This window comes from Rhinoderma darwinii, chromosome 3 (assembly GCF_050947455.1).
Source record: "Rhinoderma darwinii isolate aRhiDar2 chromosome 3, aRhiDar2.hap1, whole genome shotgun sequence".
In the NCBI taxonomy this organism is placed as follows: Eukaryota; Metazoa; Chordata; class Amphibia; order Anura; family Rhinodermatidae; genus Rhinoderma; species Rhinoderma darwinii.
In genome coordinates this window covers 415452023-415473942 of record NC_134689.1, presented here as the reverse complement: position 1 = coordinate 415473942, position 21920 = coordinate 415452023, and the positions used below count along the sequence as shown (strand labels likewise).

The window sequence follows — 21920 nt, the reverse complement described above, 5'->3', positions numbered from 1 at the left end:
TGTTTGCATTACATGCCATAAAAATACTCTTTAAATGTGTTAATTTTATGTGCCCTCAATTACATTGGTTTAATTATCTCTACGAGAGAATATTATCACATTTTTTTTGTTGTTAAATCGTGTTTATGGCGTACAACAATAACTATCAATACAATACCTCATTGAAAAAGGATTACACTCAGAAGGAATTAAACTGTGGCAAGGTCCCACCAAGAGTTGAACTCGGATTGCTGGATTCAGAGTGCTAACCATTACACCATTGAACCCATGACAATAGAGTGCAGTCTGGATATTTCTACTAACCAGGCAGTACGTGTAATTACAATAACACGTCGGCTATCATTCAAAATCGACCTCCCACAATAATCAATAGGGCATAGCTTCTGTGCCTGCATGATCACCAAGATGTACAATTATTTTCTATTGCGGTTATATAACAAAAGCTAGAACCCTGCATTTGGAAAGGGAAAATACTATTAACAACTCAATGGGAAAAAACTGAGAAATGAAATTATGAATTTCAGTTGACTGAAAACTTAACTGTTGTAACCAGTGTCAGGCAGCTACTGCCAAGGCAAAAAGACTGTAAATTAGTTTCCATTTGGATAATCTAGAATGTGGATAATACTAATTTCCAAGGTCTGTCTGTACTGAACACACTACGAGCTGGAAGTAGAGCCAGTGTTTGCATTACATGTCATAAAAAAACTCTTTAAATTTGTTAATTTCATATGCCCTCAATTACATTGGTTTAATTATCTCTACGAGAGAATATTATCACTTTTTTTTTGTTGTTAAATCATGTTTATGGCGTACAACAATTACTATCAATACAATACCTCATTGAAAAAGGATTACACGGTCCCACCGAGAGTTGAACTCGGATTGCTGGATTCAGAGTCCAGAGTGCTAACCATTACACCATGGAACCCTTGACAATAGAGTGCAGTTTGGATATTTCTACTAAACAGGCAGTACGTGTAATTACAATAACAGGTCGGCTATCATTCAAAATCGACCTCCCACAATAATCAAGAGGGCATAGCTTCTGTGCCTGCATGATCACCAAGATGTACAATTATTTTCTATTGCGGTTATATAACAAAAGCTAGAACCCTGTATTTGGAAAGGGAAAATACTCTTAACAACTCAATGGGAAAAAACTGGGAAATGAAATTATGAATTTCAGTTGACTGAAAACTTAACTGTTGTAACCAGTGTCAGGCAGCTACTGCCAAGGCAAAAAGACTGTAAATTAGTTTCCATTTGGATAATCTACAATGTGGATAATACTAATTTCCAAGGTCTGTCTGTACTGAACACACTATGAGCTGGAAGTAGAGCCAGTGTTTGCATTACATGCCATAAAAAGACTCTTTAAATTTGTTGATTTCATATGCTCTCAATTACATTGGTTTAATTATCTCTACAAGAGAATATTATCACATTTTTTTTGTTGTTAAATCGTGTTTATGGCGTACAACAATCACTATCAATACAATACCTCATTAAAAAAGGATTACACTCAGAATAAATTAAACTGTGGCAAGGTCCCACCGAGAGTTGAACTCGGATTGCTGGATTCAGAGTGCTAACCATTACACCATGGAACCCTTGACAATAGAGTGCAGTTTGGATATTTCTACTAAACAGGCAGTACGTGTAATTACAATAACAGGTTGGCTATCATTCAAAATCGACATCCCACAATAATCAAGAGGGCATAGCTTCTGTGCCTGCATGATCACCAAGATGTACAATTATTTTCTATTGCGGTTATATAACAAAAGCTAGAACCCTGCATTTGGAAAGGGAAAATACTATTAACAACTCAATGGGAAAAAACTGAGAAATGAAATTATTAATTTCAGTTGACTGAAAACTTAACTGTTGTAACCAGTGTCAGGCAGCTACTGCCAAGGCAAAAAGACTGTAAATGAGTTTCCATTTGGATAATCTACAATGTGGATAATACTAATTTCCAAGGTCTGTCTGTACTGAACACCCTACGAGCTGGAAGTAGAGCCAGTGTTTGCATTACATGCCATAAAAAGACTCTTTAAATTTGTTCATTTTATATGCCCTCAATTACATTGGTTTAATAATCTCTACGAGAGAATATTATCACATTTTTTTTGTTGTTAAATCGTGTTTATGGCGTACAACAATAACTATCAATACAATACCTCATTGAAAAAGGATTACACTCAGAAGGAACTAAACTTTGTCAAGGTCCCACCGAGAGTTGAACTCGGATTGCTGGATTCAGAGTGCTAACCATTACACCATGGAACCCTTGACAATAGAGTGCAGTTTGGATATTTCTACAAAATAGGCAGTACGTGTAATTACCATAACAGGTCGGCTATCATTCAAAATCGACCTCCCACAATAATCAAGAGGGCATAGCTTCTGTGCCTGCATGATCACCAAGATGTACAATTATTTTCTATTGCGGTTATATAACAAAAGCTAGAACCCTGTATTTGGAAAGGGAAAATACTCTTAACAACTCAATGGGAAAAAACTGGGAAATGAAATTATGAATTTCAGTTGACTGAAAACTTAACTGTTGTAACCAGTATCAGGCAGCTACTGCCAAGGCAAAAAGACTGTAAATTCGTTTCCATTTGGATAATCTACAATGTGGATAATACTAATTTCCAAGGTCTGTCTGTACTGAACACACTACGAGCTGGAAGTAGAGCCAGTGTTTGCATTACATGCCATAAAAAGACTCTTTAAATTTGTTAATTTTATATGCCCTCAATTACATTGGTTTAATTATCTCTACGAGAGAATATTATCACATTTTTTTTGTTGTTAAATCGTGTTTATGGCGTACAACAATCACTATCAATACAATACCTCATTAAAAAAGGATTACACTCAGAATGAATTAAACTGTGGCAAGGTCCCACCGAGAGTTGAACTCGGATTGCTGGATTCAGAGTGCTAACCATTACACCATGGAACCCTTGCCAATAGAGTGCAGTTTGGATATTTCTACTAAACAGGCAGTACGTGTAATTACAATAACAGGTCGGCTATCATTCAAAATCGACCTCCCACAATAATCAAGAGGGCATAGCTTCTGTGCCTGCATGATCACCAAGATGTACAATTATTTTCTATTGCGGTTATATAACAAAAGCTAGAACCCTGCATTTAGAAAGGGAAAATACTATTAACAACTCAATGGGAAAAAACTGAGAAATGAAATTATGAATTTCAGTTGACTGAAAACTTAACTGTTGTAACCAGTGTCAGGCAGCTACTGCCAAGGCAAAAAGACTGTAAATTAGTTTCCATTTGGATAATCTACAATGTGGATAATACTAATTTCCAAGGTCTGTCTGTACTGAACACACTGCGAGCTGGAAGTAGAGCCAGTGTTTGCATTACATGCCATAAAAATACTCTTTAAATGTGTTAATTTTATATGCCCTCAATTACATTGGTTTACTTATCTCTACGAGAGAATATTATCACATATTTTTTGTTGTTAAATCGTGTTTATGGCGTACAACAATAACTATCAATACAATACCTCATTGAAAAAGGATTACACTCAGAAGGAATTAAACTGTTGCAGGGTCCCACCGAGAGTTGAACTCGGATTGCTGGATTCAGAGTGCTAACCATTACACCATGGAACCATTGACAATAGAGTGCAGTTTGGATATTTCTACTAAACAGGCAGTACATGTAATTACAATAACACGTCGGCTATCATTCAAAATCGACCTCCCACAATAATCAAGAGGGCATAGCTTCTGTGCCTGCATGATCACCAAGATGTACAATTATTTTCTATTGTGGTTATATAACAAAAGCTAGAACCCTGCATTTGGAAAGGGAAAATAATATTAACAACTCAATGGGAAAAAACTGAGAAATGAAATTATTAATTTCAGTTGACTGAAAACTTAACTGTTGTAACCAGTGTCAGGCAGCTACTGCCAAGGCAAAAAGACTGTAAATGAGTTTCCATTTGGATAATCTACAATGTGGATAATACTAATTTCCAAGGTCTGTATGTACTGAACACCCTACGAGCTGAAAGTAGAGCCAGTGTTTGCATTACATGCCATAAAAAGACTCTTTAAATTTGTTCATTTTATATGCCCTCAATTACATTTGTTTAATTATCTCTACGAGAGAATATTATCACATTTTTTTGTTGTTAAATCGTGTTTATGGCGAACAACAATCACTATCAATACAATACCTCATTGAAAAAGGATTACACTCAGAAGGAATTAAACTGTGTCAAGGTCCCACCGAGAGTTGAACTCGGATTGCTGGATTCAGAGTGCTAACCATTACACCATGGAACCCTTGCCAATAGAGTGCAGTTTGGATATTTCTACTAAACAGGCAGTACGTGTAATTACAATAACAGGTCGGCTATCATTCAAAATCGACCTCCCACAATAATCAAGAGGGCATAGCTTCTGTGCCTGCATGATCACCAAGATGTACAATTATTTTCTATTGCGGTTATATAACAAAAGCTAGAACCCTGCATTTAGAAAGGGAAAATACTATTAACAACTCAATGGGAAAAAACTGAGAAATGAAATTATGAATTTCAGTTGACTGAAAACTTAACTGTTGTAACCAGTGTCAGGCAGCTACTGCCAAGGCAAAAAGACTGTAAATTAGTTTCCATTTGGATAATCTACAATGTGGATAATACTAATTTCCAAGGTCTGTCTGTACTGAACACACTACGAGCTGGAAGTAGAGCCAGTGTTTGCATTACATGCCATAAAAATACTCTTTAAATGTGTTAATTTTATATGCCCTCAATTACATTGCTTTACTTATCTCTACGAGAGAATATTATCACATATTTTTTGTTGTTAAATCGTGTTTATGGCGTACAACAATAACTATCAATACAATACCTCATTGAAAAAGGATTACACTCAGAAGGAATTAAACTGTTGCAGGGTCCCACCGAGAGTTGAACTCGGATTGCTGGATTCAGAGTGCTAACCATTACACCATGGAACCCTTGACAATAGAGTGCAGTTTGTATATTTCTACTAAACAGGCAGTACGTGTAATTACAATAACACGTCGGCTATCATTCAAAATCGACCTCCCACAATAATCAAGAGGGCATAGCTTCTGTGCCTGCATGATCACCAAGATGTACAATTATTTTCTATTGCGGTTATATAACAAAAGCTAGAACCCTGCATTTGGAAAGGGAAAATACTATTAACAACTCAATGGGAAAAAACTGGGAAATGAAATTATGAATTTCAGTTGACTGAAAACTTAACTGTTGTAACCAGTATCAGGCAGCTACTGCCAAGGCAAAAAGACTGTAAATTAGTTTCCATTTGGATAATCTACAATGTGGATAATACTAATTTCCAAGGTCTGTCTGTACTGAACACACTATGAGCTGGAAGTAGAGCCAGTGTTTGCATTACATGCCATAAAAAGGCTCTTTAAATTTGTTAATTTTATATGCCCTCAATTACATTGGTTTAATTATCTCTACGAGAGAATATTATCACATTTTTTTTGTTGTTAAATCGTGTTTATGGCGTACAACAATCACTATCAATACAATACCTCATTAAAAAAGGACTACACTCAGAATGAATTAAACTGTGGCAAGGTCCCACCGAGAGTTGAACTCGGATTGCTGGATTCAGAGTCCAGAGTGCTAACCTTTACACCATGGAACCATTGACAATAGAGTGCAGTTTGGATATTTCTACTAAACAGGCAGTACGTGTAATTACAATAACACGTCGGCTATCATTCAAAATCGACCTCCCACAATAATCAAGAGGGCATAGCTTCTGTGCCTGCATGATCACCAAGATGTACAATTATTTTCTATTGCGGTTATATAACAAAAGCTAGAATCCTGCATTTGGAAAGGGAAAATACTATTAACAACTCAATGGGAAAAAACTGGGAAATGAAATTATGAATTTCAGTTGACTGAAAACTTAACTGTTGTAACCAGTGTCAGGCAGCTACTGCCAAGGCAATAAGACTGTAAATGAGATTCCATTTGGATAATCTACAATGTGGATAATACTAATTTCCAAGGTCTGTCTGTACTGAACACCCTACGAGCTCGAAGTAGAGCCAGTGTTTGCATTACATGCCATAAAAATACTCTTTAAATGTGTTAATTTTATATGCCCTCAATTACATTGGTTTAATTATCTCTACGAGAGAATATTATCACAATTTTTTTGTTGTTAAATCGTGTTTATGGCGTACAACAATAACTATCAATACAATACCTCATTGAAAAAGGATTACACTCAGAAGGGATTAAACTGTGGCAAGGTCCCACCGAGAGTTGAACTCACATTGCTGGATTCAGAGTGCTAACCATTACACCATGGAATCCTTGACAATAGAGTGCAGTTTGGATATTTCTACTAAACAGGCAGTACGTGTAATTACAATAACAGGTCGGCTATAATTCAAAATCGACCTCCCACAATAATCAAGAGGGCATAGCTTCTGTGCCTGCATGATCACCAAGATGTACAATTATTTTCTATTGCGGTTATATAACAAAAGCTAGAACCCTGCATTTGGAAAGGGAAAATACTATTAACAACTCAATGGGAAAAAACTGGGAAATGAAATTATGAATTTCAGTTGACTGAAAACTTAACTGTTGTAACCAGTGTCAGGCAGCTACTGCCAAGGCAAAAAGACTGTAAATTATTTTCCGTTTGGATAATCTACAATGTGGATAATACTAATTTCCAAGGTCTGTCTGTACTGAACACACTACGAGCTGGAAGTAGAGCCAGTGTTTGCATTACATGCCATAAAAAGACTCTTTAAATTTGTTGATTTCATATGCTCCCAATTACATTGGTTTAATTATCTCTACAAGAGAATATTATCACATTTTTTTTGTTGTTAAATCGTGTTTATGGCGTACAACAATCACTATCAATACAATACCTCATTAAAAAAGGATAACACTCAGAATGAATTAAACTGTGGCAAGGTCCCACCGAGAGTTGAACTCGGATTGCTGGATTCAGAGTCCAGAGTGCTAACCATTACACCATGGAACCCTGGGCAACAGAGTCCAGTTTGGATATTTGTACTAAACAGGCAGTACGTGTAATTACAATAACAGGTCGGCTATCATTCAAAATCGACCTCCCACAATAATCAAGAGGGCATAGCTTCTGTGCCTGCATGATCACCAAGATGTACAATTATTTTATATTGCGGTTATATAACAAAAGCTAGAACCCTGCATTTGGAAAGGGAAAATACTATTAACAACTCAATGGGAAAAAACTGAGAAATGAAATTATGAATTTCAGTTGACTGAAAACTTAACTGTTGTAACCAGTGTCAGGCAGCTACTGCCAAGGCAAAAAGACTGTAAATTAGTTTCCATTTGGATAATCTACAATGTGGATAATACTAATTTCCAAGGTCTGTCTGTACTGAACACACTACGTGCTGGAAGTAGAGCCAGTGTTTGCATTACATGCCATAAAAAGACTCTTTAAATTTGTTGATTTCATATGCTCTCAATTACATTGGTTTAATTATCTCTACAAGAGAATATTATCAAATTTTTTTGTTGTTAAATCGTGTTTATGGCGTACAACAATCACTATCAATACAATACCTCATTAAAAAAGTATAACACTCAGAATTAATTAAACTGTGGCAAGGTCCCACCGGGAGTTGAACTCGGATTGCTGGATTCAGAGTCCAGAGTGCTAACCATTACTCCATGGAACCCTTGACAATAAAGTGCAGTTTGGATATTTCTACTAAACAGGCAGTACGTGTAATTACAATAACACGTCGGCTATCATTCAAAATCGACCTCCCACAATAATCAAGAGGGCATAGCTTCTGTGCCTGCATGATCACCAAGATGTACAATTATTTTCTATTGCGGTTATATAACAAAAGCTAGAACCCTGCATTTGGAAAGGGAAAATAATATTAACAACTCAATGGGAAAAAACTGAGAAATGAAATTATGAATTTCAGTTGACTGAAAACTTAACTGTTGTAACCAGTGTCAGGCAGCTACTGCCAAGGCAAAAAGACTGTAAATTAGTTTCCATTTGGATAATCTACAATGTGGATAATACTAATTTCCAAGGTCTGTCTGTACTGAACACACTACGAGCTGGAAGTAGAGCCAGTGTTTGCATTACATGCCATAAAAATACTCTTTAAATTTTTTGATTTCATATGCTCTCAATTACATTGGTTTAATTATCTCTACGAGAGAATATTATCACATTTTTTTTGTTGTTAAATCGTGTTTATGGCGTACAACAATAACTATCAATACAATACCTCATTGAAAAAGGATTACACTCAGAAGGAATTAAACTGTGGCAAGGTCCCACCGAGAGATGAACTCGGATTGCTAGATTCAGAGTGCTAACCATTACACCATGGAACCCTTGTCAACAGAGTGCAGTTTGGATATTTCTACTAAACAGGCAGTACGTGTAATTACAATAACAGGTCGGCTATCATTCAAAATCGACCTCCCACAATAATCAAGAGGGCATAGCTTCTGTGCCTGCATGATCACCAAGATGTACAATTATTTTCTATTGCGGTTATATAACAAAAGCTAGAACCCTGCATTTGGAAAGGGAAAATACTATTAACAACTCAATGGGAAAAAACTGAGAAATGAAATTATGAATTTCAGTTGACTGAAAACTTAACTGTTGTAACCAGTGTCAGGCAGCTACTGCCAAGGCAAAAAGACTGTAAATTAGTTTCCATTTGGATAATCTACAATGTGGATAATACTAATTTCCAAGGTCTGTCTGTACTGAACACACTACGAGCTGGAAGTAGAGCCAGTGTTTGCATTACATGCCATAAAAATACTCTTTAAATTTGTTAATTTTATATGCCCTCAATTACATTGGTTTAATTATCTCTACGAGAGAATATTATCACTTTTTATTTGTTGTTAAATCATGTTTATGGCGTACAACAATTACTATCAATACAATACCTCATTGAAAAAGGATTACACTCAGAAGGAATTATACTGTGGCAAGGTCCCACCGAGAGTTGAACTCACATTGCTGGATTCAGAGTGCTAACCATTACACCATGGAATCCTTGACAATAGAGTGCAGTTTGGATATTTCTACTAAACAGGCAGTACGTGTAATTACAATAACAGGTCGGCTATAATTCAAAATCGACCTCCCACAATAATCAAGAGGGCATAGCTTCTGTGCCTGCATGATCACCAAGATGTACAATTATTTTCTATTGCGGTTATATAACAAAAGCTAGAACCCTGCATTTGGAAAGGGAAAATACTATTAACAACTCAATGGGAAAAAACTGGGAAATGAAATTATGAATTTCAGTTGACTGAAAACTTAACTGTTGTAACCAGTGTCAGGCAGCTACTGCCAAGGCAAAAAGACTGTAAATTATTTTCCGTTTGGATAATCTACAATGTGGATAATACTAATTTCCAAGGTCTGTCTGTACTGAACACACTACGTGCTGGAAGTAGAGCCAGTGTTTGCATTACATGCCATAAAAAGACTCTTTAAATTTGTTGATTTCATATGCTCTCAATTACATTGGTTTAATTATCTCTACAAGAGAATATTATCAAATTTTTTTTGTTGTTAAATCGTGTTTATGGCGTACAACAATCACTATCAATACAATACCTCATTAAAAAAGTATAACACTCAGAATTAATTAAACTGTGGCAAGGTCCCACCGGGAGTTGAACTCGGATTGCTGGATTCAGAGTCCAGAGTGCTAACCATTACTCCATGGAACCCTTGACAATAAAGTGCAGTTTGGATATTTCTACTAAACAGGCAGTACGTGTAATTACAATAACACGTCGGCTATCATTCAAAATCGACCTCCCACAATAATCAAGAGGGCATAGCTTCTGTGCCTGCATGATCACCAAGATGTACAATTATTTTCTATTGCGGTTATATAACAAAAGCTAGAACCCTGCATTTGGAAAGGGAAAATAATATTAACAACTCAATGGGAAAAAACTGAGAAATGAAATTATGAATTTCAGTTGACTGAAAACTTAACTGTTGTAACCAGTGTCAGGCAGCTACTGCCAAGGCAAAAAGACTGTAAATTAGTTTCCATTTGGATAATCTACAATGTGGATAATACTAATTTCCAAGGTCTGTCTGTACTGAACACACTACGAGCTGGAAGTAGAGCCAGTGTTTGCATTACATGCCATAAAAATACTCTTTAAATTTTTTGATTTCATATGCTCTCAATTACATTGGTTTAATTATCTCTACGAGAGAATATTATCACATTTTTTTTGTTGTTAAATCGTGTTTATGGCGTACAACAATAACTATCAATACAATACCTCATTGAAAAAGGATTACACTCAGAAGGAATTAAACTGTGGCAAGGTCCCACCGAGAGATGAACTCGGATTGCTAGATTCAGAGTGCTAACCATTACACCATGGAACCCTTGTCAACAGAGTGCAGTTTGGATATTTCTACTAAACAGGCAGTACGTGTAATTACAATAACAGGTCGGCTATCATTCAAAATCGACCTCCCACAATAATCAAGAGGGCATAGCTTCTGTGCCTGCATGATCACCAAGATGTACAATTATTTTCTATTGCGGTTATATAACAAAAGCTAGAACCCTGCATTTGGAAAGGGAAAATACTATTAACAACTCAATGGGAAAAAACTGAGAAATGAAATTATGAATTTCAGTTGACTGAAAACTTAACTGTTGTAACCAGTGTCAGGCAGCTACTGCCAAGGCAAAAAGACTGTAAATTAGTTTCCATTTGGATAATCTACAATGTGGATAATACTAATTTCCAAGGTCTGTCTGTACTGAACACACTACGAGCTGGAAGTAGAGCCAGTGTTTGCATTACATGCCATAAAAATACTCTTTAAATTTGTTAATTTTATATGCCCTCAATTACATTGGTTTAATTATCTCTACGAGAGAATATTATCACTTTTTATTTGTTGTTAAATCATGTTTATGGCGTACAACAATTACTATCAATACAATACCTCATTGAAAAAGGATTACACTCAGAAGGAATTATACTGTGGCAAGGTCCCACCGAGAGTTGAACTCGGATTGCTGGATTCAGAGTGCTAACCATTACACCATGGAACCCTTGACAATAGAGTGCAGTTTGGATATTTCTACTAAACAGGCAGTACGTGTAATTACAATAACAGGTCGGCTATCATTCAAAATCGACCTCCCACAATAATCAAGAGGGCATAGCTTCTGTGCCTGCATGATCACCAAGATGTACAATTATTTTCTATTGCGGTTATATAACAAAAGCTAGAACCCTGCATTTGGAAAGGGAAAATACTATTAACAACTCAATGGGAAAAAACTGAGAAATGAAATTATGAATTTCAGTTGACTGAAAACGTAACTGTTGTAACCAGTGTCAGGCAGCTACTGCCAAGGCAAAAAGACTGTAAATTAGTTTCCATTTGGATAATCTACAATGTGGATAATACTAATTTCCAAGGTCTGTCTGTACTGAACACACTACGAGCTGGAAGTAGAGCCAGTGTTTGCATTACATGCCATAAAAAGACTCTTTAAATTTGTTGATTTCATATGCTCTCAATTACATTGGTTTAATTATCTCTACAAGAGAATATTATCACATTTTTTTTGTTGTTAAATCGTGTTTATGGCTAACAACAATCACTATCAATACAATACCTCATTAAAAAAGGATAACACTCAGAATGAATTAAACTGTGGCAAGGTCCCACCGAGAGTTGAACTCGGATTGCTGGATTCAGAGTCCAGAGTGCTAACCATTACACCATGGAACCCTTGACAATAGAGTGCAGTTTGGATATTTCTACTAAACAGGCAGTACGTGTAATTACAATAACACGTCGGCTATCATTCAAAATCGACCTCCCACAATAATCAAGAGGGCATAGCTTCTGTGCCTGCATGATCACCAAGATGTACAATTATTTTCTATTGCGGTTATATAACAAAAGCTAGAACCCTGCATTTGGAAAGGGAAAATACTATTAACAACTCAATGGGAAAAAACTGAGAAATGAAATTATGAATTTCAGTTGACTGAAAACTTAACTGTTGTAACCAGTGTCAGGCAGCTACTGCCAAGGCAAAAAGACTGTAAATTAGTTTCCATTTGGATAATCTACAATGTGGATAATACTAATTTCCAAGGTCTGTCTGTACTGAACACACTACGAGCTGGAAGTAGAGCCAGTGTTTGCATTACATGCCATAAAAAGACTCTTTAAATTTGTTGATTTCATATGCTCTCAATTACATTGGTTTAATTATCTCTACAAGAGAATATTATCACATTTTTTTTGTTGTTAAATCGTGTTTATGGCGTACAACAATCACTATCAATACAATACCTCATTAAAAAAGGATAACACTCAGAATGAATTAAACTGTGGCAAGGTCCCACCGAGAGTTGAACTCGGATTGCTGGATTCAGAGTCCAGAGTGCTAACCATTACACCATGGACCCCTTGACAATAGAGTGCAGTTTGGATATTTCTACTAAACAGGCAGTACGTGTAATTACAAAAACACGTCGGCTATCATTCAAAATCGACCTCCCACAATAATCAAGAGGGCATAGCTTCTGTGCCTGCATGATCACCAAGATGTACAATTATTTTCTATTGCGGTTATATAACAAAAGCTAGAACCCTGCATTTGGAAAGGGAAAATAATATTAACAACTCAATGGGAAAAAACTGAGAAATGAAATTATGAATTTCAGTTGACTGAAAACTTAACTGTTGTAACCAGTGTCAGGCAGCTACTGCCAAGGCAAAAAGACTGTAAATTAGTTTCCATTTGGATAATCTACAATGTGGATAATACTAATTTCCAAGGTCTGTCTGTACTGAACACACTACGAGCTGGAAGTAGAGCCAGTGTTTGCATTACATGCCATAAAAATACTCTTTAAATTTGTTAATTTTATATGCCCTCAATTACATTGGTTTAATTATCTCTACGAGAGAATATTATCACATTTTTTTTGTTGTTAAATCGTGTTTATGGCGTACAACAATAACTATCAATACAATACCTCATTGAAAAAGGATTACACTCAGAAGGAATTAAACTGTGGCAAGGTCCCACCGAGAGATGAACTCGGATTGCTAGATTCAGAGTGCTAACCATTACACCATGGAACCCTTGTCAACAGAGTGCAGTTTGGATATTTCTACTAAACAGGCAGTACGTGTAATTACAATAACAGGTCGGCTATCATTCAAAATCGACCTCCCACAATAATCAAGAGGGCATAGCTTCTGTGCCTGCATGATCACCAAGATGTACAATTATTTTCTATTGCGGTTATATAACAAAAGCTAGAACCCTGCATTTGGAAAGGGAAAATACTATTAACAACTCAATGGGAAAAAACTGAGAAATGAAATTATGAATTTCAGTTGACTGAAAACTTAACTGTTGTAACCAGTGTCAGGCAGCTACTGCCAAGGCAAAAAGACTGTAAATTAGTTTCCATTTGGATAATCTACAATGTGGATAATACTAATTTCCAAGGTCTGTCTGTACTGAACACACTACGAGCTGGAAGTAGAGCCAGTGTTTGCATTACATGCCATAAAAAGACTCTTTAAATTTGTTGATTTCATATGCTCTCAATTACATTGGTTTAATTATCTCTACAAGAGAATATTATCACATTTTTTTTGTTGTTAAATCGTGTTTATGGCTAACCACAATCACTATCAATACAATACCTCATTAAAAAAGTATAACACTCAGAATGAATTAAACTGTGGCAAGGTCCCACCGAGAGTTGAACTCGGATTGCTGGATTCAGAGTCCAGAGTGCTAACCATTACACCATGGAACCCTTGACAATAAAGTGCAGTTTGGATATTTCTACTAAACAGGCAGTACGTGTAATTACAAAAACACGTCGGCTATCATTCAAAATCGACCTCCCACAATAATCAAGAGGGCATAGCTTCTGTGCCTGCATGATCACCAAGATGTACAATTATTTTCTATTGCGGTTATATAACAAAAGCTAGAACCCTGCATTTGGAAAGGGAAAATAATATTAACAACTCAATGGGAAAAAACTGAGAAATGAAATTATGAATTTCAGTTGACTGAAAACTTAACTGTTGTAACCAGTGTCAGGCAGCTACTGCCAAGGCAAAAAGACTGTAAATTAGTTTCCATTTGGATAATCTACAATGTGGATAATACTAATTTCCAAGGTCTGTCTGTACTGAACACACTACGAGCTGGAAGTAGAGCCAGTGTTTGCATTACATGCCATAAAAATACTCTTTAAATTTGTTAATTTTATATGCCCTCAATTACATTGGTTTAATTATCTCTACGAGAGAATATTATCACTTTTTATTTGTTGTTAAATCATGTTTATGGCGTACAACAATTACTATCAATACAATACCTCATTGAAAAAGGATTACACTCAGAAGGAATTATACTGTGGCAAGGTCCCACCGAGAGTTGAACTCGGATTGCTGGATTCAGAGTGCTAACCATTACACCATGGAACCCTTGACAATAGAGTGCAGTTTGGATATTTCTACTAAACAGGCAGTACGTGTAATTACAATAACAGGTCGGCTATCATTCAAAATCGACCTCCCACAATAATCAAGAGGGCATAGCTTCTGTGCCTGCATGATCACCAAGATGTACAATTATTTTATATTGCGGTTATATAACAAAAGCTAGAACCCTGCATTTGGAAAGGGAAAATACTATTAACAACTCAATGGGAAAAAACTGAGAAATGAAATTATGAATTTCAGTTGACTGAAAACTTAACTGTTGTAACCAGTGTCAGGCAGCTACTGCCAAGGCAAAAAGACTGTAAATTAGTTTCCATTTGGATAATCTACAATGTGGATAATACTAATTTCCAAGGTCTGTCTGTACTGAACACACTACGAGCTGGAAGTAGAGCCAGTGTTTGCATTACATGCCATAAAAAGACTCTTTAAATTTGTTGATTTCATATGCTCTCAATTACATTGGTTTAATTATCTCTACAAGAGAATATTATCACATTTTTTTTGTTGTTAAATCGTGTTTATGGCTAACAACAATCACTATCAATACAATACCTCATTAAAAAAGGATAACACTCAGAATGAATTAAACTGTGGCAAGGTCCCACCGAGAGTTGAACTCGGATTGCTGGATTCAGAGTCCAGAGTGCTAACCATTACACCATGGAACCCTTGACAATAGAGTGCAGTTTGGATATTTCTACTAAACAGGCAGTACGTGTAATTACAATAACACGTCGGCTATCATTCAAAATCGACCTCCCACAATAATCAAGAGGGCATAGCTTCTGTGCCTGCATGATCACCAAGATGTACAATTATTTTCTATTGCGGTTATATAACAAAAGCTAGAACCCTGCATTTGGAAAGGGAAAATACTATTAACAACTCAATGGGAAAAAACTGAGAAATGAAATTATGAATTTCAGTTGACTGAAAACTTAACTGTTGTAACCAGTGTCAGGCAGCTACTGCCAAGGCAAAAAGACTGTAAATTAGTTTCCATTTGGATAATCTACAATGTGGATAATACTAATTTCCAAGGTCTGTCTGTACTGAACACACTACGAGCTGGAAGTAGAGCCAGTGTTTGCATTACATGCCATAAAAAGACTCTTTAAATTTGTTGATTTCATATGCTCTCAATTACATTGGTTTAATTATCTCTACAAGAGAATATTATCACATTTTTTTTGTTGTTAAATCGTGTTTATGGCGTACAACAATAACTATCAATACAATACCTCATTGAAAAAGGATTACACTCAGAAGGAATTAAACTGTGGCAAGGTCCCACCGAGAGATGAACTTGGATTGCTAGATTCAGAGTGCTAACCATTACACCATGGAACCCTTGTCAACAGAGTGCAGTTTGGATATTTCTACTAAACAGGCAGTACGTGTAATTACAATAACAGGTCGGCTATCATTCAAAATCGACCTCCCACAATAATCAAGAGGGCATAGCTTCTGTGCCTGCATGATCACCAAGATGTACAATTATTTTCTATTGCGGTTATATAACAAAAGCTAGAACCCTGCATTTGGAAAGGGAAAATACTATTAACAACTCAATGGGAAAAAACTGAGAAATGAAATTATGAATTTCAGTTGACTGAAAACTTAACTGTTGTAACCAGTGTCAGGCAGCTACTGCCAAGGCAAAAAGACTGTAAATTAGTTTCCATTTGGATAATCTACAATGTGGATAATACTAATTTCCAAGGTCTGTCTGTACTGAACACACTACGAGCTGGAAGTAGAGCCAGTGTTTGCATTACATGCCATAAAAAGACTCTTTAAATTTGTTGATTTCATATGCTCTCAATTACATTGGTTTAATTATCTCTACAAGAGAATATTATCACATTTTTTTTGTTGTTAAATCGTGTTTATGGCTAACCACAATCACTATCAATACAATACCTCATTAAAAAAGTATAACACTCAGAATGAATTAAACTGTGGCAAGGTCCCACCGAGAGTTGAACTCGGATTGCTAGATTCAGAGTCCAGAGTGCTAACCATTACACCATGGAACCCTTGACAATAAAGTGCAGTTTGGATATTTCTACTAAACAGGCAGTACGTGTAATTACAAAAACATGTCGGCTATCATTCAAAATCGACCTCCCACAATAATCAAGAGGGCATAGCTTCTGTGCCTGCATGATCACCAAGATGTACAATTATTTTCTATTGCGGTTATATAACAAAAGCTAGAACCCTGCATTTGGAAAGGGAAAATAATATTAACAACTCAATGGGAAAAAACTGAGAAATGAAATTATGAATTTCAGTTGACTGAAAACTTAACTGTTGTAACCAGTGTCAGGCAGCTACTGCCAAGGCAAAAAGACTGTAAATTAGTTTCCATTTGGATAATCTACAATGTGGATAATACTAATTTCCAAGGTCTGTCTGTACTGAACACACTACGAGCTGGAAGTAGAGCCAGTGTTTGCATTACATGCCATAAAAATACTCTTTAAATTTGTTAATTTTATATGCCCTCAATTACATTGGTTTAATTATCTCTACGAGAGAATATTATCACTTTTTATTTGTTGTTAAATCATGTTTATGGCGTACAACAATTACTATCAATACAATACCTCATTGAAAAAGGATTACACTCAGAAGGAATTATACTGTGGCAAGGTCCCACCGAGAGTTGAACTCGGATTGCTGGATTCAGAGTGCTAACCATTACACCATGGAACCCTTGACAATAGAGTGCAGTTTGGATATTTCTACTAAACAGGCAGTACGTGTAATTACAATAACAGGTCGGCTATCATTCAAAATCGACCTCCCACAATAATCAAGAGGGCATAGCTTCTGTGCCTGCATGATCACCAAGATGTACAATTATTTTCTATTGCGGTTATATAACAAAAGCTAGAACCCTGCATTTGGAAAGGGAAAATACTATTAACAACTCAATGGGAAAAAACTGAGAAATGAAATTATGAATTTCAGTTGACTGAAAACTTAACTGTTGTAACCAGTGTCAGGCAGCTACTGCCAAGGCAAAAAGACTGTAAATTAGTTTCCATTTGGATAATCTACAATGTGGATAATACTAATTTCCAAGGTCTGTCTGTACTGAACACACTACGAGCTGGAAGTAGAGCCAGTGTTTGCATTACATGCCATAAAAAGACTCTTTAAATTTGTTGATTTCATATGCTCTCAATTACATTGGTTTAATTATCTCTACAAGAGAATATTATCACATTTTTTTTGTTGTTAAATCGTGTTTATGGCGTACAACAATAACTATCAATACAATACCTCATTGAAAAAGGATTACACTCAGAAGGAATTAAACTGTGGCAAGGTCCCACCGAGAGATGAACTCGGATTGCTAGATTCAGAGTGCTAACCATTACACCATGGAACCCTTGTCAACAGAGTGCAGTTTGGATATTTCTACTAAACAGGCAGTACGTGTAATTACAATAACAGGTCGGCTATCATTCAAAATCGACCTCCCACAATAATCAAGAGGGCATAGCTTCTGTGCCTGCATGATCACCAAGATGTACAATTATTTTCTATTGCGGTTATATAACAAAAGCTAGAACCCTGCATTTGGAAAGGGAAAATACTATTAACAACTCAATGGGAAAAAACTGAGAAATGAAATTATGAATTTCAGTTGACTGAAAACTTAACTGTTGTAACCAGTGTCAGGCAGCTACTGCCAAGGCAAAAAGACTGTAAATTAGTTTCCATTTGGATAATCTACAATGTGGATAATACTAATTTCCAAGGTCTGTCTGTACTGAACACACTACGAGCTGGAAGTAGAGCCAGTGTTTGCATTACATGCCATAAAAAGACTCTTTAAATTTGTTGATTTCATATGCTCTCAATTACATTGGTTTAATTATCTCTACAAGAGAATATTATCACATTTTTTTTGTTGTTAAATCGTGTTTATGGCTAACCACAATCACTATCAATACAATACCTCATTAAAAAAGTATAACACTCAGAATGAATTAAACTGTGGCAAGGTCCCACCGAGAGTTGAACTCGGATTGCTGGATTCAGAGTCCAGAGTGCTAACCATTACACCATGGAACCCTTGACAATAAAGTGCAGTTTGGATATTTCTACTAAACAGGCAGTACGTGTAATTACAATAACACGTCGGCTATCATTCAAAATCGACCTCCCACAATAATCAAGAGGGCATAGCTTCTGTGCCTGCATGATCACCAAGATGTACAATTATTTTCTATTGCGGTTATATAACAAAAGCTAGAACCCTGCATTTGGAAAGGGAAAATAATATTAACAACTCAATGGGAAAAAACTGAGAAATGAAATTATGAATTTCAGTTGACTGAAAACTTAACTGTTGTAACCAGTGTCAGGCAGCTACTGCCAAGGCAAAAAGACTGTAAATTAGTTTCCATTTGGATAATCTACAATGTGGATAATACTAATTTCCAAGGTCTGTCTGTACTGAACACACTACGAGCTGGAAGTAGAGCCAGTGTTTGCATTACATGCCATAAAAAGACTCTTTAAATTTGTTGATTTCATATGCTCTCAATTACATTGGTTTAATTATCTCTACAAGAGAATATTATCACATTTTTTTTGTTGTTAAATCGTGTTTATGGCTAACAACAATCACTATCAATACAATACCTCATTAAAAAAGGATAACACTCAGAATGAATTAAACTGTGGCAAGGTCCCACCGAGAGTTGAACTCGGATTGCTGGATTCAGAGTCCAGAGTGCTAACCATTACACCATGGAACCCTTGACAATAGAGTGCAGTTTGGATATTTCTACTAAACAGGCAGTACGTGTAATTACAAAAACACGTCGGCTATCATTCAAAATCGACCTCCCACAATAATCAAGAGGGCATAGCTTCTGTGCCTGCATGATCACCAAGATGTACAATTATTTTCTATTGCGGTTATATAACAAAAGCTAGAACCCTGCATTTGGAAAGGGAAAATAATATTAACAACTCAATGGGAAAAAACTGAGAAATGAAATTATGAATTTCAGTTGACTGAAAACTTAACTGTTGTAACCAGTGTCAGGCAGCTACTGCCAAGGCAAAAAGACTGTAAATTAGTTTCCATTTGGATAATCTACAATGTGGATAATACTAATTTCCAAGGTCTGTCTGTACTGAACACACTACGAGCTGGAAGTAGAGCCAGTGTTTGCATTACATGCCATAAAAATACTCTTTAAATTTGTTAATTTTATATGCCCTCAATTACATTGGTTTAATTATCTCTACGAGAGAATATTATCACTTTTTATTTGTTGTTAAATCATGTTTATGGCGTACAACAATTACTATCAATACAATACCTCATTGAAAAAGGATTACACTCAGAAGGAATTATACTGTGGCAAGGTCCCACCGAGAGTTGAACTTGGATTGCTGGATTCAGAGTGCTAACCATTACACCATGGAACCCTTGACAATAGAGTGCAGTTTGGATATTTCTACTAAACAGGCAGTACGTGTAATTACAATAACAGGTCGGCTATCATTCAAAATCGACCTCCCACAATAATCAAGAGGGCATAGCTTCTGTGCCTGCATGATCACCAAGATGTACAATTATTTTATATTGCGGTTATATAACAAAAGCTAGAACCCTGCATTTGGAAAGGGAAAATACTATTAACAACTCAATGGGAAAAAACTGAGAAATGAAATTATGAATTTCAGTTGACTGAAAACTTAACTGTTGTAACCAGTGTCAGGCAGCTACTGCCAAGGCAAAAAGACTGTAAATTAGTTTCCATTTGGATAATCTACAATGTGGATAATACTAATTTCCAAGGTCTGTCTGTACTGAACACACTACGAGCTGGAAGTAGAGCCAGTGTTTGCATTACATGCCATAAAAAGACTCTTTAAATTTGTTGATTTCATATGCTCTCAATTACATTGGTTTAATTATCTCTACAAGAGAATATTATCACATTTTTTTTGTTGTTAAATCGTGTTTATGGCTAACAACAATCACTATCAATACAATACCTCATTAAAAAAGGATAACACTCAGAATGAATTAAACTGTGGCAAGGTCCCACCGAGAGTTGAACCCGGAATACTATTAACAACTCAATGGGAAAAAACTGAGAAATGAAATTATGAATTTCAGTTGACTGAAAACTTAACTGTTGTAACCAGTGTCAGGCAGCTACTGCCAAGGCAAAAAGACTGTAAATTAGTTTCCATTTGGATAATCTACAATGTGGATAATACTAATTTCCAAGGTCTGTCTGTACTGAACACACTACGAGCTGGAAGTAGAGCCAGTGTTTGCATTACATGCCATAAAAATACTCTTTAAATTTGTTAATTTTATATGCCCTCAATTACATTGGTTTAATTATCTCTATGAGAGAATATTATCACATTTTTTTTGTTGTTAAATCGTGTTTATGGCGTACAACAATAACTATCAATACAATACCTCATTGAAAAAGGATTTCACTCAGAAGGAATTAAACTGTGGCAAGGTCCCACCGAGAGTTGAACTCGGATTGCTGGATTCAGAGTGCTAACCATTACACCATGGAACCCTTGACAATAGAGTGCAGTTTGGATATTTCTACTAAACAGGCAGTACGTGTAATTACAATAACACGTCGGCTATCATTCAAAATCGACCTCCCACAATAATCAAGAGGGCATAGCTTCTGTGCCTGCATGATCACCAAGATGTACAATTATTTTCTATTGCGGTTATATAACAAAAGCTAGAACCCTGCATTTGGAAAGGGAAAATACTATTAACAACTCAATGGGAAAAAACTGAGAAATGAAATTATGAATTTCAGTTGACTGAAAACTTAACTGTTGTAACCAGTGTCAGGCAGCTACTGCCAAGGCAAAAAGACTGTAAATTAGTTTCCATTTGGATAATCTACAATGTGGATAATACTAATTTCCAAGGTCTGTCTGTACTGAACACACTACGAGCTGGAAGTAGAGCCAGTGTTTGCATTACATGCCATAAAAAGACTCTTTAAATTTGTTGATTTCATATGCTCTCAATTACATTGGTTTAATTATCTCTACAAGAGAATATTATCACATTTTTTTTGTTGTTAAATCGTGTTTATGGCTAACAACAATCACTATCAATACAATACCTCATTAAAAAAGGATAACACTCAGAATGAATTAAACTGTGGCAAGGTCCCACCGAGAGTTGAACTCAGATTGCTGGATTCAGAGTCCAGAGTGCTAACCATTACACCATGGAACCCTTGACAA

General features: G+C 36.0%; 11 non-coding genes across 11 annotated transcripts; all 11 read right to left on the bottom strand.

Annotated features, from left to right (window-relative positions):
• Nucleotides 1-859: 859 nt before the first annotated feature.
• On the bottom strand, nt 860-931 carry TRNAQ-CUG (transfer RNA glutamine (anticodon CUG)). The gene has a single exon. It is a non-coding gene; the product is annotated as a tRNA-Gln (tRNA).
• A 4708-nt stretch (nt 932-5639) lies between these two features.
• TRNAQ-CUG (transfer RNA glutamine (anticodon CUG)) lies at nt 5640-5711 on the bottom strand. The gene has a single exon. It is a non-coding gene; the product is annotated as a tRNA-Gln (tRNA).
• A 1299-nt stretch (nt 5712-7010) lies between these two features.
• Nucleotides 7011-7082, bottom strand: TRNAQ-CUG (transfer RNA glutamine (anticodon CUG)). The gene has a single exon. It is a non-coding gene; the product is annotated as a tRNA-Gln (tRNA).
• Nucleotides 7083-11804: 4722 nt separating this feature from the next.
• On the bottom strand, nt 11805-11876 carry TRNAQ-CUG (transfer RNA glutamine (anticodon CUG)). Its single transcript has one exon. It is a non-coding gene; the product is annotated as a tRNA-Gln (tRNA).
• Nucleotides 11877-12493: 617 nt separating this feature from the next.
• TRNAQ-CUG (transfer RNA glutamine (anticodon CUG)) lies at nt 12494-12565 on the bottom strand. The gene has a single exon. It is a non-coding gene; the product is annotated as a tRNA-Gln (tRNA).
• Nucleotides 12566-13864: 1299 nt separating this feature from the next.
• On the bottom strand, nt 13865-13936 carry TRNAQ-CUG (transfer RNA glutamine (anticodon CUG)). The gene has a single exon. It is a non-coding gene; the product is annotated as a tRNA-Gln (tRNA).
• Nucleotides 13937-15235: 1299 nt separating this feature from the next.
• TRNAQ-CUG (transfer RNA glutamine (anticodon CUG)) lies at nt 15236-15307 on the bottom strand. Its single transcript has one exon. It is a non-coding gene; the product is annotated as a tRNA-Gln (tRNA).
• Nucleotides 15308-16606: 1299 nt separating this feature from the next.
• TRNAQ-CUG (transfer RNA glutamine (anticodon CUG)) lies at nt 16607-16678 on the bottom strand. Its single transcript has one exon. It is a non-coding gene; the product is annotated as a tRNA-Gln (tRNA).
• Nucleotides 16679-18659: 1981 nt separating this feature from the next.
• TRNAQ-CUG (transfer RNA glutamine (anticodon CUG)) lies at nt 18660-18731 on the bottom strand. The gene has a single exon. It is a non-coding gene; the product is annotated as a tRNA-Gln (tRNA).
• A 617-nt stretch (nt 18732-19348) lies between these two features.
• On the bottom strand, nt 19349-19420 carry TRNAQ-CUG (transfer RNA glutamine (anticodon CUG)). Its single transcript has one exon. It is a non-coding gene; the product is annotated as a tRNA-Gln (tRNA).
• A 2420-nt stretch (nt 19421-21840) lies between these two features.
• Nucleotides 21841-21912, bottom strand: TRNAQ-CUG (transfer RNA glutamine (anticodon CUG)). The gene has a single exon. It is a non-coding gene; the product is annotated as a tRNA-Gln (tRNA).
• Between the last annotated feature and the right edge of the window lie 8 nt (nt 21913-21920).